This window comes from Arachis hypogaea, chromosome 13, assembly GCF_003086295.3.
Source record: "Arachis hypogaea cultivar Tifrunner chromosome 13, arahy.Tifrunner.gnm2.J5K5, whole genome shotgun sequence".
Classification (NCBI taxonomy): domain Eukaryota; kingdom Viridiplantae; phylum Streptophyta; class Magnoliopsida; order Fabales; family Fabaceae; genus Arachis; species Arachis hypogaea.
The window spans coordinates 106208008-106221978 of record NC_092048.1 but is presented as its reverse complement, the minus strand read 5'-3'; positions in this window follow the sequence as shown (position 1 = coordinate 106221978).

Below are 13971 nucleotides of genomic sequence, written 5' to 3'. Positions count from 1 at the left end.
TGAACTGGTGCTTGATTTTTAGATCGGCTACCAGGTTCTGGAAGCCCGTGTCGGTGAACTAAGTCCCATTGTCCATCGTGATGGAGTGGGAAACCCCAAACCTTGTGACGATGTTTCTATACAGGAACTTCCGACTTCTCTGGGCGGTGACGGTGGCCAATGGATCTGCCTCGATCCACTTTGTGAAGTAGTCTATTCCTACAATGAGGAACTTGACTTGCCCTGATCCCTGAGGGAATGGCCCGAGGAGGTCGAGCCCCCACTTTGCGAATGGCCAGGGCGAGGTGACACAAATGAGCTCTTTAGGTGGGGCGATGTGGAAGTTAGTGTGCTTCTGGCATGGAGGGCACGTTTTGACGAACTCGATTGCTTCCTTCTGTAAGGTCGGCCAGTAGAAGCTGGCTCGGAGCACCTTTTTGGATAGAGCTCGTGCCCCGAGGTGATTGTCGCACATGCCGCTGTGGACTTCTTCCAACACTTCCTTTGTGGTAGAAGTCGGGACGCATTTTAGGAGGGGTGTTGAGATTCCTCTCCTGTACAGGACATCGTGCACTATGGTGTAATATTGTGCCTCTCGTATGAGCCTTTTTGCGTGCTTCTTATATGTGGGAAGTGTTTCGGACTTGAGGTAGTTAATTATGGGAGTCATCCATCCTTGGTCATGGTCTAATATGCTCAAGAACTTCTCTTCCCTTGAGGTTGATGGGTGCTATAGGGTTTCTTGGATGAGGCTTTTATTGTTGCCCCCTGGTTTGGTGCTAGCTAGTTTTGAAAGTACGTCGGCTCGGGTGTTTTGCTCCCGAGGTATATGTCAGATCACATATTCCATTAAGTTCCGGAGCTGTTCATTGGTTTTGTCTAGGTACTTTTTCATGGTGGGATCCTTTTCCTGGTAGCTTCCTTTTATTTGTGAGATGATTACTTGTGAATCGCTGAAGATGGTAAGCTTTTGGGCTCCAATCTCCCTAGCCAGCTTCAAACCAGCCATTAGGGCTTCGTACTCGGCTTGATTATTTGAGGCAGGGAACTCGAATATTAAGGAGAGTTCGAGTTGGGTCCTTTGGTCACTTTCCAGGATAACGCCTACTCCACTCCCAGCTTTGTTTGATGAGCCGTCAACGTAGAGGTTCCATTCAATGGGAGTTCCTGGGGTGTCAGTGTACTCTGCAACGAAGTCAGCCAGGTACTGGGATTTGATGGCCGCGCGAGCTTCATACTTGAGGTCGAATTCGGATAACTCGACCGCCGATTGTAGGATTCTTCTACCCAAGTCAGTTTTCTGTAGGATGCCTTTCATGCGTTGATTGGTCCGTATTCTAATGGTGTGGGCTTGAAAATATGGTCGAAGTCGCCGGGAGGTAAGTTTGAGGGCATAGGTGAACTTTTCTATCTTTTGGTAGTTTGGTTTGGCCCCTTGTAAAGCCTTGCTGATGAAGTAGATGGGTTGTTGTCCGTTGTCATCTTCTCTGACTAGCGTTGATGCTATCGCCTGACTTCCAATGGTGAGGTATAGTATCAGCTCTTCTCCTTGTCGAGGTCGGGTCAGGATGGGTGGTTGCCCCAGGAATATTTTGAAGTCTTAGAAGGCTTGTTCGCATTTTGGGGTCCATTTGAACCTTTTTCCTTTCCTTAGTATTGCATAGAAAGGGAGAGATCTTAGTGCTGACCCGGCTAGAAACCTGGACAGAGCCGCGAGTCTTCCATTTAGCTGTTGTACCTCTTTTATGCAGGCCGGGATTTTCATGCTGAGTATGGCTTGACATTTGTCTGGGTTCGCCTCAATACCTCTCTGGGTAAGCATGAGCCCTAGGAATTTTCCAGCTTCTACCGCAAAGGTACATTTTGTGGGGTTTAGCCTCATCCCGTGCTTTCTTATGGTACCGAATACTTCGGCAAGGTCGAGCAGCAGTGTTTCCTTTCTTTTGGTTTTTTTTCTAGCATGTCGTCCATATAGACTTGCATCAGTTTTCCGATGTGGTCGGAAAATACTTTGTTCATTGACCTCTAGTATGTAGCCCCCGCATTCTTGAGTCTGAACGGCATTACTACGTAGCAGTAGTTTGCTTTCGGGGTTAGGAACGAGGTTTTCTCTTGGTCGGGTTGATGCATTGGGATCTGGTTGTACCTTGAGTAGGCGTCCATGAAGGAAAGGTACTTGTATCCCGACGACGCGTTGACCAGGGTGTCGATGTTCAGGAGGGGATATGGGTCTTTTGGCCAGGCTTTATTGAGGTCGGTGTAATCCATGCACATTCGCCACTTTCCATTTGGCTTTTTTACCAATACGACGTTGGCGAGCCATAATGGGTACTTAACCTCCCTTATGAACCCTGCCTCTAGCAAGGCTTGTACCTATTCTTCCACGACTTGTGATCTATCTGGGCCGAGCTTTCTACGCTTTTGTTGTATTAGTCAAGATCCGGGGTAAACCGCCAGTTTGTGGCACATTAAGCCGGGATCTATGCCTGGCATATCCGCGGCCTTCCATGCGAAGAGGTCGGAATTTTCCCTTAAGAGCTTTATTAGCAGCTCCTTCAGGTCTTCTTTTAGGTTTGCACCTATACTTGTTGTTTTATCTTGGATGTCTCCAATTTGAACCTCTTCGGTCTCGCCTTCTGGATGAGGGCGCAGTTCTTTGCTAGCCCGGGCTCCTCCAAGTTCGATGGTATTGGCCTCTTTTCCTTGGGGATCGCCCTTTAGGTTCAGGCTTTCGTTGAATCGTTGCGCGAGCTTCTGGTTTCCTTTAATGGTGGCTATTCCTTCTTCGGTAGGGAATTTCATACACAAGTGTGGTGTAGAGACTACTGCAGTGAGCTAGTTCAAGGTTGTCCGGCCTATGAGGGCATTGTACGCGGAGTTCACATCGACTTTGATGTAGTCTATGCTTAGAGTTCTGGATTGGACTCCCTTCCCGAAGCTGGTGTGCAGTGGCATGAATCCGAGGGGTTGGATCGAAGCATCCCCTATCCCGAATAGGCTGTTGGGATATGCTTTGAGCTCCTTTTCTTGTAGTCTGAGCTTGTCGAAGGTGGATTTGAATAAGATGTCGGCCGAGCTTCTCTGGTCAACCAGTGTTCGGTGGAGGTTGGCATTGGCCAATATGATGGTAATGACTACAGGGTCATCATGCCCAGGGATGATGCCAGCGGCATCTTCTTCGGTGAAGGATATGATGGAGAGGTCGGGTGACCTATCCCCTTCTCTGACGTGGTATATCTCTTTAAAGTGTCTCTTGCGGGACGATTTGGAGATCCCGCTTCCTGTGAATCCTCCGTTAATCATATGAACGTGTCTTTCCGGGGTGTGAGGGGGCGTTCAGCTCGTCCACCCTCTTCATCCCTCCTCTTTTTTGGCTCGTCCGTTCTGTGGGCTAGGAATCGTTCTAGTCTTCCTTCTCAGGCTAGGTTTTTTATGACGTTTTTTAAGTCGTAGCTTTCGTTGGTGGGGTGTCCGTAGATTTTGTGGTATTCGCAGTACTCAGTCCGACTTCCTCCCCTCTTGTGCTTAATTGGGCGGGGTAGTGGGATCTTCTCTGTGTTGCATATTTTCCTGTAGACATCCACTAAGGATACCCGAAGAGGCGTGTAGTTGTGGTATTTCATGGGCTTCTCTATAGATTAGTCCTCCTTCTTTCTCAGCTCCTTGTCTTTGTCCCGGGTGTGGTAGGTGAACCCAGTTTTGAGCTCTCTCTTAGTTGGGAGTTTTTCTTCATGTTGATGTATTTCTTCGCTCGTTCTTGTACTTCATTCAGAAATATAGGGTGTTTCTTAGATATGGAGTGGCTGAACGGCCCTTCTTGTAGGCCGTTGATAAGTCCCATGATAGCTGCTTCTGTAGGGAGACTCTGTATGTCGAGGCATGCGTTATTGAATCTTTCCATATAATTTCGGAGGCTTTCCTGATTTTTCTGCTTGATCCCTAGCAGGCTTGGAGCATGTTTGGTTTTGTCTTTTTGTATGGAGAACCTGGCTAGGAATTTTTTGGCGAAGTCATCGAAGCTTGTGATTGACCTTGGGGGAAGGCTGTCAAACCATTTTATGGCCATTTTGGTGAAAGTGGTCGGGAAGGCCTTGCAACGAGTTGCGTCCAAGGCATCGGTGAGATACATCCGACTCCTAAAGTTGCTGAAATGATGGCTTAGATCAGATGTTCCATCGTACGGGGTCATGTCAGGGGCTTTGAAGTCCTTTGGAACTTTAGCCTTCATGATTTCTTTTGTGAATGGGTCTTGTTCTCTATGGGGGCTAGCTTCACCGTTGGATCGTGTAATTTTAGCTTTGAGGTCAGCTTCGAGCTTTTGGAGTTTCTCTTCCAACTCTCTGCACCGTCTTCTTTCTCTTCGCAGATCCCGCTCGGCTTCTCGCTGTCGTTCGGCGTCTTATTCGAACTGTTTAAGGCGGTCTTGCTACTCACGGATGGCATCTAGGATTTCGGTATTCTGTGCTTGTTTGTCTTTCTTGGAGGGATTTGCTTCCTTTGGGGATGGTGGTGCGGCATCCGTGTTTTTTGTTGGTGTACCTTCTTCAAATCTAGAGGCGTGGTCGTTGTGAGGAGGGTTGTTCGCCATGATGGTGGGATGACTTCCAGGTTCCCCGGCAACGGTGCCAATGTTCCGTGGGTTACCTGAAACAGGGAGGTCGACCTCGGACGAGGTCTTCTGATTTGGTTAAGGCTGCCGTGTCTGACTTGTTTGGAGCGGGCGGAGCTGCTTGGTCCTTGGTCACTAGTGGGTGGTGGTACCTGCAAGAGACTCCGATACTTAAGTTAGTACGGGCTTTAGGCAGGTTTTTTTTTTAGATTTGGAGTATGAGTTATACCTGGGTGCTCCAGTGTATTTATAGTAGTACTGGGTGACCTTCCTTGAGATAAGTTTGTTATCTTATCTTATCTTTGGTGAGATCATATCTTTGGCCAGCCGCCTTCTAGTGGGCGGTGGTTCTTTTACTTCGGGCCTCCTTGGGCCTCTTTGGCAATCTTCTGAACTCTTTGTGAATAGGTCGTTTAATGGGCCAACCTTTAAAGAGTTCGGTCCCCTTTGTCTTTGTCCAACCCGGACCTTGTAGCTCGGTCCAGGGTATGAACAGTGGGCCTTTTTGTTTTATTGGGCTTGGCTTTGCTTGTTGGGCCAGGGTATGAACAATTGGATATTTTTCTATCAGACCTGCTACACATACAAGCCTTTTTGGCTTACAAGTCATACAAGTTGGGCCAAGCCCAACAAAAAGGATGCTTACCCATAAGAGCATGTTAACATGCGCGCTACTCAACGGTTTTCATAGCACGCTCACTCACCATTATGAAAGACACTTCTTCTTCCTCAATCAAAACCACAACCATCAAGATTCAAACCATGTTCGAAAACTCTGAAAAAACTAACAAAATCGTCGCCAACACTCGAGGAAATCAACAAGAAAACTTCAAAATCTCCAGAAAAAATCCCAAAAGATTATTCAAGGTACTGTTTCACTTTTCTATTTTTTATTTCAAACGTGAATTACTATATCTTCATATTTTTGTTTATTAAGTATATTCATTATATGTTCTTGGTTGAAAATAAATGTTACTATTCTCATCAAACTATTCAAATCAGTGATAATTGGTTTACGTACTCTTTCCCGAATTGTTTAATGTATATTTTCATGTGTTTTTTGCATGTTTGGAACTGTATTTGTATGAATAAAAACTTTTGATTTTATTTCAAGTAAATTCGACTGTAACTGGTGCTGTCGTTATTGAATATTATGTATGTGACTGGTATTTGGGTGTATATCATGCGTATTTGAGTGTAACTGATGATATTTTGGGTGTATATTGTGCATATTGGAGTGTAACTGGTGATATTTTGGGTATATATCATGCAAATTCAAGTGTAACTGGTGTTGTTTTCCTATACCATGTGTAACAAAAAACAGAGTATTGTCCTTGTACTTCTGGTGTCATTTTATGCATGTTTGGTTGACTTGAATATCATTTTGAACTCATTTAATGTCATATAAATCTAATAAAATAATAGAGGTATATGTGGCTGGTATTTGGGTGTATATCATGCGTATTCAAGTGTAACTGGTGTTGTTTTGGGTGTATATCATGCAAATTCGAGTGTAACTGGTGATGTTTTTATCTATTAACAATATTTTTTATTCCTTAGAGTAAAAATGACAAGCAAGAACCCAGCTGAAAAAAAAAATTACAATGTAAGCACATATTTCTTAGACCAACTCAATTTTTCCTTCTATAAATATAGCTTATTTAAATGATTCTCATTTGGTTTGTTTATAGCAAACCAAGGATTTGAGATGCTCCACAGGACTATTAAATGAAAAGTTCCAAAACATGAGCGAAAGAAAGAAGGCCATTGACGTGGCGAAAAATTGCCGATTAAGAATTTATAGCGAAGACAGCGTTGCAAGTACAGTTCTTAATTGACGAAAATTCCGCTTATCAATTTAGAAAGAATTGTCACAAACTGAGAATAAAATACTGGGAGTAGAAATCCTAGGTCGTCTCCCAACGAGTTGACAAAAGAGTGCTATTTTATTAGTCAGGAATTTTCCAAGAATTTTTAAGAGTTGAAGAACAGGAAAAATAAATTATTGTAAATTAAAGCAACGAAAAATTAGCAAGAGAATTTATATAATCAAAATAAAAGCCTTGACTGGGAGAAGATTAATCAAAAGTTCTATCCTTGTTGGATTTTCTCAAGGATGATAATAAGAGGGTGTTGTTTTCACTTAGTTAACACTTACCGAATAAAAGAAAGTCAAGTAATTGAGCTAACTTCGATTCACAAGTCCTAATCCTCTCCTATGGAAGGATTAGCGTTAGTAAATAGAGAGTTAGCCAACAACTTCCGATTAAAATTAACACTTGAGTATTCCAACTCAAGGGTCTCCTTTTAATCAACTCCCAAGTCAAGTTGAGAATCTACTCCATTGACATGAATGTCATTTTCATAAACGATAATTGGGGAAGAAAAGAAGACATGATAAAATAAATAAAATAATAACTGAAAATTAATTAAAGGTAAAAATAATTCTTTGCATTAATAAATCCCAAAATCATAAACATCCATATCTGAACAAGGTTAATGGGTAATTAAAAAGTAAAGGAATAAGGAAACAAACTAGAATCATGGAAACTTCAACGGAGGTAGTGACTCTTCTCAATATCCAAATCAAAAGCATAAAACTCTAAAACTATGAATATGAAGGAAACCTAGAAGAAGTAGTGTTCTCTCTCTAAGATTCCAATCTAAAACTAAAAACTATGTGAATGAGAATGTGTGTTGAGTCTCTGCTTGTCCCCTGGCTCTAGTCTCTGCTTGTCTTCTGAGATTTCTGCACGTGGCACATGTCACACGTACGCGTCAGGCACGCTCACGTGTCGCTATGCAATCTCTAATTCACGCACACGCGTGAGCCATGTGTGCGCATCGCTCCTCGCTGGTTATCTCCTTTATTTCTTGTGCTCCTTCCATTTTTGCAAGCTTTCTTTCCATCCTCTAAGCCATTCCTGCCCTATATAGCCTAAAAACACTTAACACACAGATCACGGCATCGAATGGTATAAAAGGGGAATTAAAATACACAATTTAAAGGCTTAGGAAGCAAGTTTTCAATCATAGAACAAAATTTGGGAAAGAATTGTAAAATCATGCAAATTGTATGAATAAGTGTGCAAAGACTTGATAAAAACCACTTAGATCAGCATAAGATAAACCATAAAATAGTGGTTTATCAATCTCCCCACACTTAAACATTAGCATGTCCTCATGCTAAGCTCAAGGAGATAGAAAGAATGAATGGGGAAAGTAGGACTCATGAGATGCAACCTATGTATGTGAATGCAACTATATGCTAAGATGTTTTCTATATACTTGGTTAAAAGTAAACAAGTTCTCAAAGACAAATATAAATTAGATTCCACTAATTCAAATCACACAATAAAAGACAAGTAAACTTGTAAGAAGATAGCTCATGAAAGCAGGGAACATAGAATTAAGCATTGAACCCTCACTGGTAGTGTATATGCACTCTAATCGCTCAAGTGTCTAGGGTTAATCACTCTACTCTTCTCTAATCATGCTTTCTAAACTTTGTTCTTCATCTAACCAATCAACAAATATTTAGTATACCAATGCAAACATCATGAGGTCTTTTCAAGGTTGTAATGGGGCTAAGGTCAGGGTGAGGATATATGTATGGCCAAGTGAGCTATAATATGAATCTTTGACTAACTTAAGCTCTCACCTAACACACACACATACTCTATGTAATTGTAAAATCATGCCTAGCTACCCATAAATTCACTTTTGTATATTTCACATACTCATGTATCAAATTTTCTTTAATTTCACCACATATGCATTGATCTTTTATTAGACTTAGCATTGGGGTAATTTTGTCCCCTTATTTATTTATTTATTTATTTATATTATAATTTTTATTTTTATTTTTTATTTTTTTTAAACATGAAAGTGAACATAACTTATCAATGTACATGGTTTTTCTGGTCTCATATGAGTATGGACCCAAATTTCCAATACTTAAATAAATTGGAAACACAATACATTCCTATTAACCCAGGTTTTCCACAATTCCCCACACTTAATTGATACACAATCTCTATCTTAAGCTAACCAAAGATTCAATTGGGGTAATTAATTATTTTTCCGCTTAAGGCTAGTGATGTGGTAAAATATAGAACAAAGGGGATTAAAAGGCTCAAAGTGGCAAACAAAGGTAATTGAAATGGTAGGCTATTTGGGATAAGTGAGCTAATAACAAATGATGGCCTCAATCATATGTTTGCATGTAAATACACTAAACAATGGACATATAGAATGGAACAAACTATAGATTACAATCATAGAGAAGAAAACACATAAGAATAAAATATTATGGTTAAATAATGTAACCATATAATTAAGCTCAAATCTCACAGGTCATGTGTTCTTAGTAATAATTCATGTTCCAAATTACAATCTTCAAACAAGTTTAACACAAAAGTTTTAATTTAAATTAGTGAAATACTATAAAGAGGATCTTGAAAAGAAACTCATTACTTTAACCAAGCAAAACATACATGCAAACAATTATTATCATGCAATCTATCCTATCTAACAAAAGAAAAAGTCAAATGTTGGTGTTAAGAGAGAGAAGTTACCTCCGGAAGTCAATGACTGACCTCCCCACACTTAAGGCTTAGCACGGTCCTTCGTGCCATCAGTAAGGAGCAAGGTAGGGCTGGAAGCATCGCTTCTGCTGTCTGGTTCGCCATGGCTCCCTGTGCGACTGGATGAAGGGGAGTCTGGGGTGTCCTTCTGTTCCGGAGGTGGGTGAGTACCAGCTATGAGTTCCTTCAGATAGTTGTATCGGCACTTGTTACGGTGCTCCATTTGCTCCATCCGCCGGTCTTGCCCGTCGAACCTCTCAAGGATCTGTAGGAACATCTGATGGGTGGATGGTGCTTGTGGTATGGATGATGGTGGAGTAGAGGAAGGAGGAGTATCCGAAGATGGGCCTACACGCTGGCTCGCAGAGGAAACTGGTGGCCTGATGTACTTTCTATTCAGGACATACTAGTCGGCCCGAGGGATCATGACCTTCGTGTCTCCTGCCCGATAGGACACACCTGCAGCAGAGACTAAATCTGAAACCAAGGCGGGGAAAGGCAGGTTATCCGCAATCTGTACATGTCCCATGGCTTGCCGGATGTGTCAGGATAGGTTGAGAGGTTGCTCTGTCAGGATGCACCAGATGAGAACAGCCATGTCTGCTGTGAAGGTGGACTCGTGAGTGCTCGAAAAGATATAGTGGGGCATAATCTGTGCCCACACGCGAGCCTCTAAGGTAAGTGACTGGGCGGAGATGCTCTTGGGTTTTGACCGATGTAGCCCATAGATCCAGGTACTGTCAAGTTGGGCTATAACTCCAAGGACGCTATCCCAGTCGAATTGATACATCTGGCGCTTAAGAGAGGCCTCTTGATATGCATCCAATCCCTCTGGACTGGGGGGAAGATCCAGTGCTCTCTGTTTGGTACTCTCGGAGACAGGGACTTGTTGCTGACAAACATAGACAGTCTGCAGGGTAGGCGAGTAGAAGTTGGAGTAGAATTCAACTACCCATGATAAGTTGGCTTCCCGCGACTGCCTCTGCAAAAATATCCACTGTCTCCTCTCGATGTGGGGCTCCACAAAATCAACAAAGTGTGTTGGGACAATGAGTAGATGCTCATTGTTGTAGTTCCTCTCGGCTAGGATGGGGAATATTTGTTTGCAATAACGGTTAGTGAACCGTGTGGAGTCCCGTGCGGGAAAGGCTTTCTCTGATTCATCAACTTTAATGAGCCTCTTCACCCGCTTTGTTGGTGGCTTGACGCTTGTAGATGGAAGTGCCTTAGTCGGTGCTCTCTTGGTGCCTCTCCTTACTGCTGTCTTGTCAGTGGCCTTCTCTTTTCCTTTCTTGGTACCCATGCCTAAGGAAGAAGGAAAGAGGAAGACTATTAAGCATATATAACTAAAAACCGGAGGGAGAAAAAGTCCAAGTGATAATGAATGCCAAAGAAAAGATAATAGCTTAGATACATGGTAGCTACAACATGTAGGTAAGACATAATTAAGAGCAAAAAGGTAATTCATAATAATTAGATGCAAAAGGATAAAATCATGCAAGTAATATGCATGAGAAGCATAATTCAAGCATCAATAATTAAAATTATTAAAATAAAGAGCACTTGTATGATGGCAATTGTGAATGCTAATCCCAGATACATGTGGAGTACAAGTGTGGTGAAAAAGAGGCATTAAAGTATAAGAGTAAAATAAAATATGATTCAGAATGCCATAAGAGCCTTTTCACAAACACTTAGTGTGCAAGTTATAATAGGAATGAAAATAATGTATATGAGAGCCAAAATTACATGTCAATTGTCAAATTACTCCTCATAATATCCACAAGCTTAATGAGAATAAAGTAATACCCAAATAAAACTCCAATACCAACATAAAAATTCATGGAAAAAGAATGAAAAAGAAACCATAAATAATGAAGTTAAAAGAAAAATTGAGAAGAAAGAAGAATAATTAAATGCAATAATTGAAAGAAGAATGAAAGAGTAGATGGGAGGAAGAAAAGAACCTGAGGTGGAAGATGAAAAAGGGAGGAAGAAAGTGATAGATAGCAAGAAGAAATAAAGAATAAAGAAGGAAGAAGAAAGAATAAAGAATTATGATGGAAAGAGAATTAGGATTGGGGGAGGGAAGAATGGAAATCAGGCGGCGTACTGGTTTAATTGTGCGTCGCATGCGACGCGTGCGCGTACGGCACGGGTAAGCGCGAGTTGCGCGAGTTTTAAGCGACGCATACCCGTCTGGGACGTTTACGCATGATAGTGGAATGTGCCAATCGTGCGAAGGCAGCCCCGCGCACGCACAACTCTCGAGTTGAAACGTACGAGAGCCAAAAATGCATACGACGCGTGCGCGTCAGGTACGCAAACGCATGGGTGGCCATTAATGAGAAAATGATGCGCATGCATCAGGGATGCGTACGCGTGATGGGGTTTGTGCTTTCAGCACAGTTCCAGCCCCACACCAACACAACTCTCTAGCCAAACACCCATTTACGCCGATTTCCAGGGTCATGCGTACACGTCAGGGACGCTTACGCATGGGCTGTTGAAATTGCAAGTGATGTGCACGCATGAGGGACGCATACGCGTGGACTTGCTTGTGCGCAAGGCACGCTTCCAGCGCCACTCCTGCCCAACTCTCTGTTCAATTCCTTGGTGGTGCGAATTCACACATGACGCGTACGCGTCGAACACCATTTTTTTTTAATGCAGAATGTAGAATGCAGATAATTATGCAGAAATTATGAATGGATACTATGAAAAAAATAAAATAAAACTAAGAATAAAAAGGGACGATCATACCATGGTGGGTTGTCTCCCACCTAGCACTTTGCTTTTACGTCCTTAAGTTGGACGGTCCACAAGCTCAGTCTGCTTCTGTTGATGGATCCTCCAAGAGGAAGACCTCTAGCTCTTTATTGTCTTTCATTTTCTCACCATGATACAGCTTTAAGCAATGTCCATTGACCTTGATGGATTTGGAACTTGAAGGATGACTCAGGTGAAAGACTCCGTATGGCTCTGCCTTCTCTACTCTATAGGGGTCTTCCTACCTTGATCTTAGCTTGCCTGGCATGAGCCTCAACCTTGAGTTGTAAAGGAAAACTAGCTCCCCAGGTCTGAACTCTCTTCTCTTGATATGTTTGTCATTCACAGCCTTCACCTTCTCCTTGTATAGTCTGGAGTTGTCATATGCTTCGAGTCGAAGGTGATGACAAGTCATCTTAGCCTATTTTAACTAGTTTTTTTCTTTTGTTTTCATTAGAATTATGCACTTTCTTGAGCTACAAGCAAGCCAATTAGGTAGATTTTTATGTTTCCCTTGATTGAATCAACCATGTATGAATTCATGCTATTTCATGAGGTTTTATACTATAATTGTCACATATTATGAAAGAATGAATATCTCGTAATTTTAAGCATAGCTTTGACGTGTTTGGTTGATTAATGATAGGTGAAGAAAGCTTGGAGAAGGGTTGAAGCAAGAAGGAATGGCTAGGAGTGAAGAGAGGACAATGGAATAAGTGAAATTGAACCAGGAAGCAAAAAGCTGGACCTAAAGTTAGCATAAAACTTTTGCACAAACTTTTGGTTGAAAAGTTAGCCCCAACGTTAGCCCCCTAACTTGGAGGCTAACGTTGGAACTTGAAAATCACTCCCTGGGCACCAAAAGTTTGCGCCAACGTTAGCCCCCTAACTTTGAGGCTAACGTTGGCATGAAGAAAACCTCCCTGGGCACCAAAAGTTTGCGCCAACGTTAGCCCCCTAACTTGGTGGCTAACGTTGGCACATGAAAATCACAAGGAGAAGCAAAAGTTTGTGCCAACGTTAGCCCCCTAACTTGGTGGCTAACGTTGGCGCCACAAGTACACAAGGCAAGGCCAATGTTAGGGCCAAAGTTAGACCCCTAACGTTGGCACCAACGTTCATATCAGCAAAGTGGTGTTAGCTGATATGAAAAGTTGGAGCAAAAGTTAGACCCCTAACTTTTGCTCAAACTTTTGGTCCAACTTTTGCAAAACTCAAACCCGGTTCAATTGGTTCACTTTGGTTCTTCTCCAAACTTCAAGAGCAATCAACCAAGGCCTCTTTCAACCCAATTCCACCAAGAGCAAAGGCCCAACTCAAGGCTTGAAGATCATTTGAAGAAAGTGTATAAATAGGATAGAATTCAAGTTCATCGGAGAGCTTTCCTTTTGGAATTTTTATAATAGTTTTCGGAGAGCTTTTGATATTGAGTGAACTTTAATTTCTTTGTCTTGGGGAAGAAGAATTCACTTCTCTTCCTCTCCGTTTTATTGCTTTCAATTTCAATTGCAATTGTCTGGGATCTTGGGTTGAAGAATTGAAGAAATTCTGTTTCAATCTCATCCTTAGATCTCTCTGTTTATTTACTGCTTAATTGAATTTCCGTTTCTGTTACTTGCTTCTCACCTACTTTCCTTGCAATTTACAATTTCTTTTCAATTGTTCTTATTGGATCTAGGAAGGCATTGAGATCTAGACTTAGTTTTCTAGTCTCTGGGTCCTGAGATCTGATTTCCCATTTTCAATTCTCTGTTTACTGCTTTATATGTTCATTTACTTTTCTGTTTCAGATCCGATTCAATCCCAATTCCCTTTTACTCTTCTGTTTAATGCAATTCAACTTTTCCTTGTTTAATTTCTGCAATTCCAATCCCCAATTCCCTTTACAATTCCAGCCGTTTACATTTCTTGCACTTGAAGATTCCACAATTTACATTTCTTGCATTCTAAGTTTCTGCTATTTAATTTCTTGTTCTTTAAGATTTAGCACTTTAATTCCCTGTTCTCTTTACTTCCATGCAATTTAAT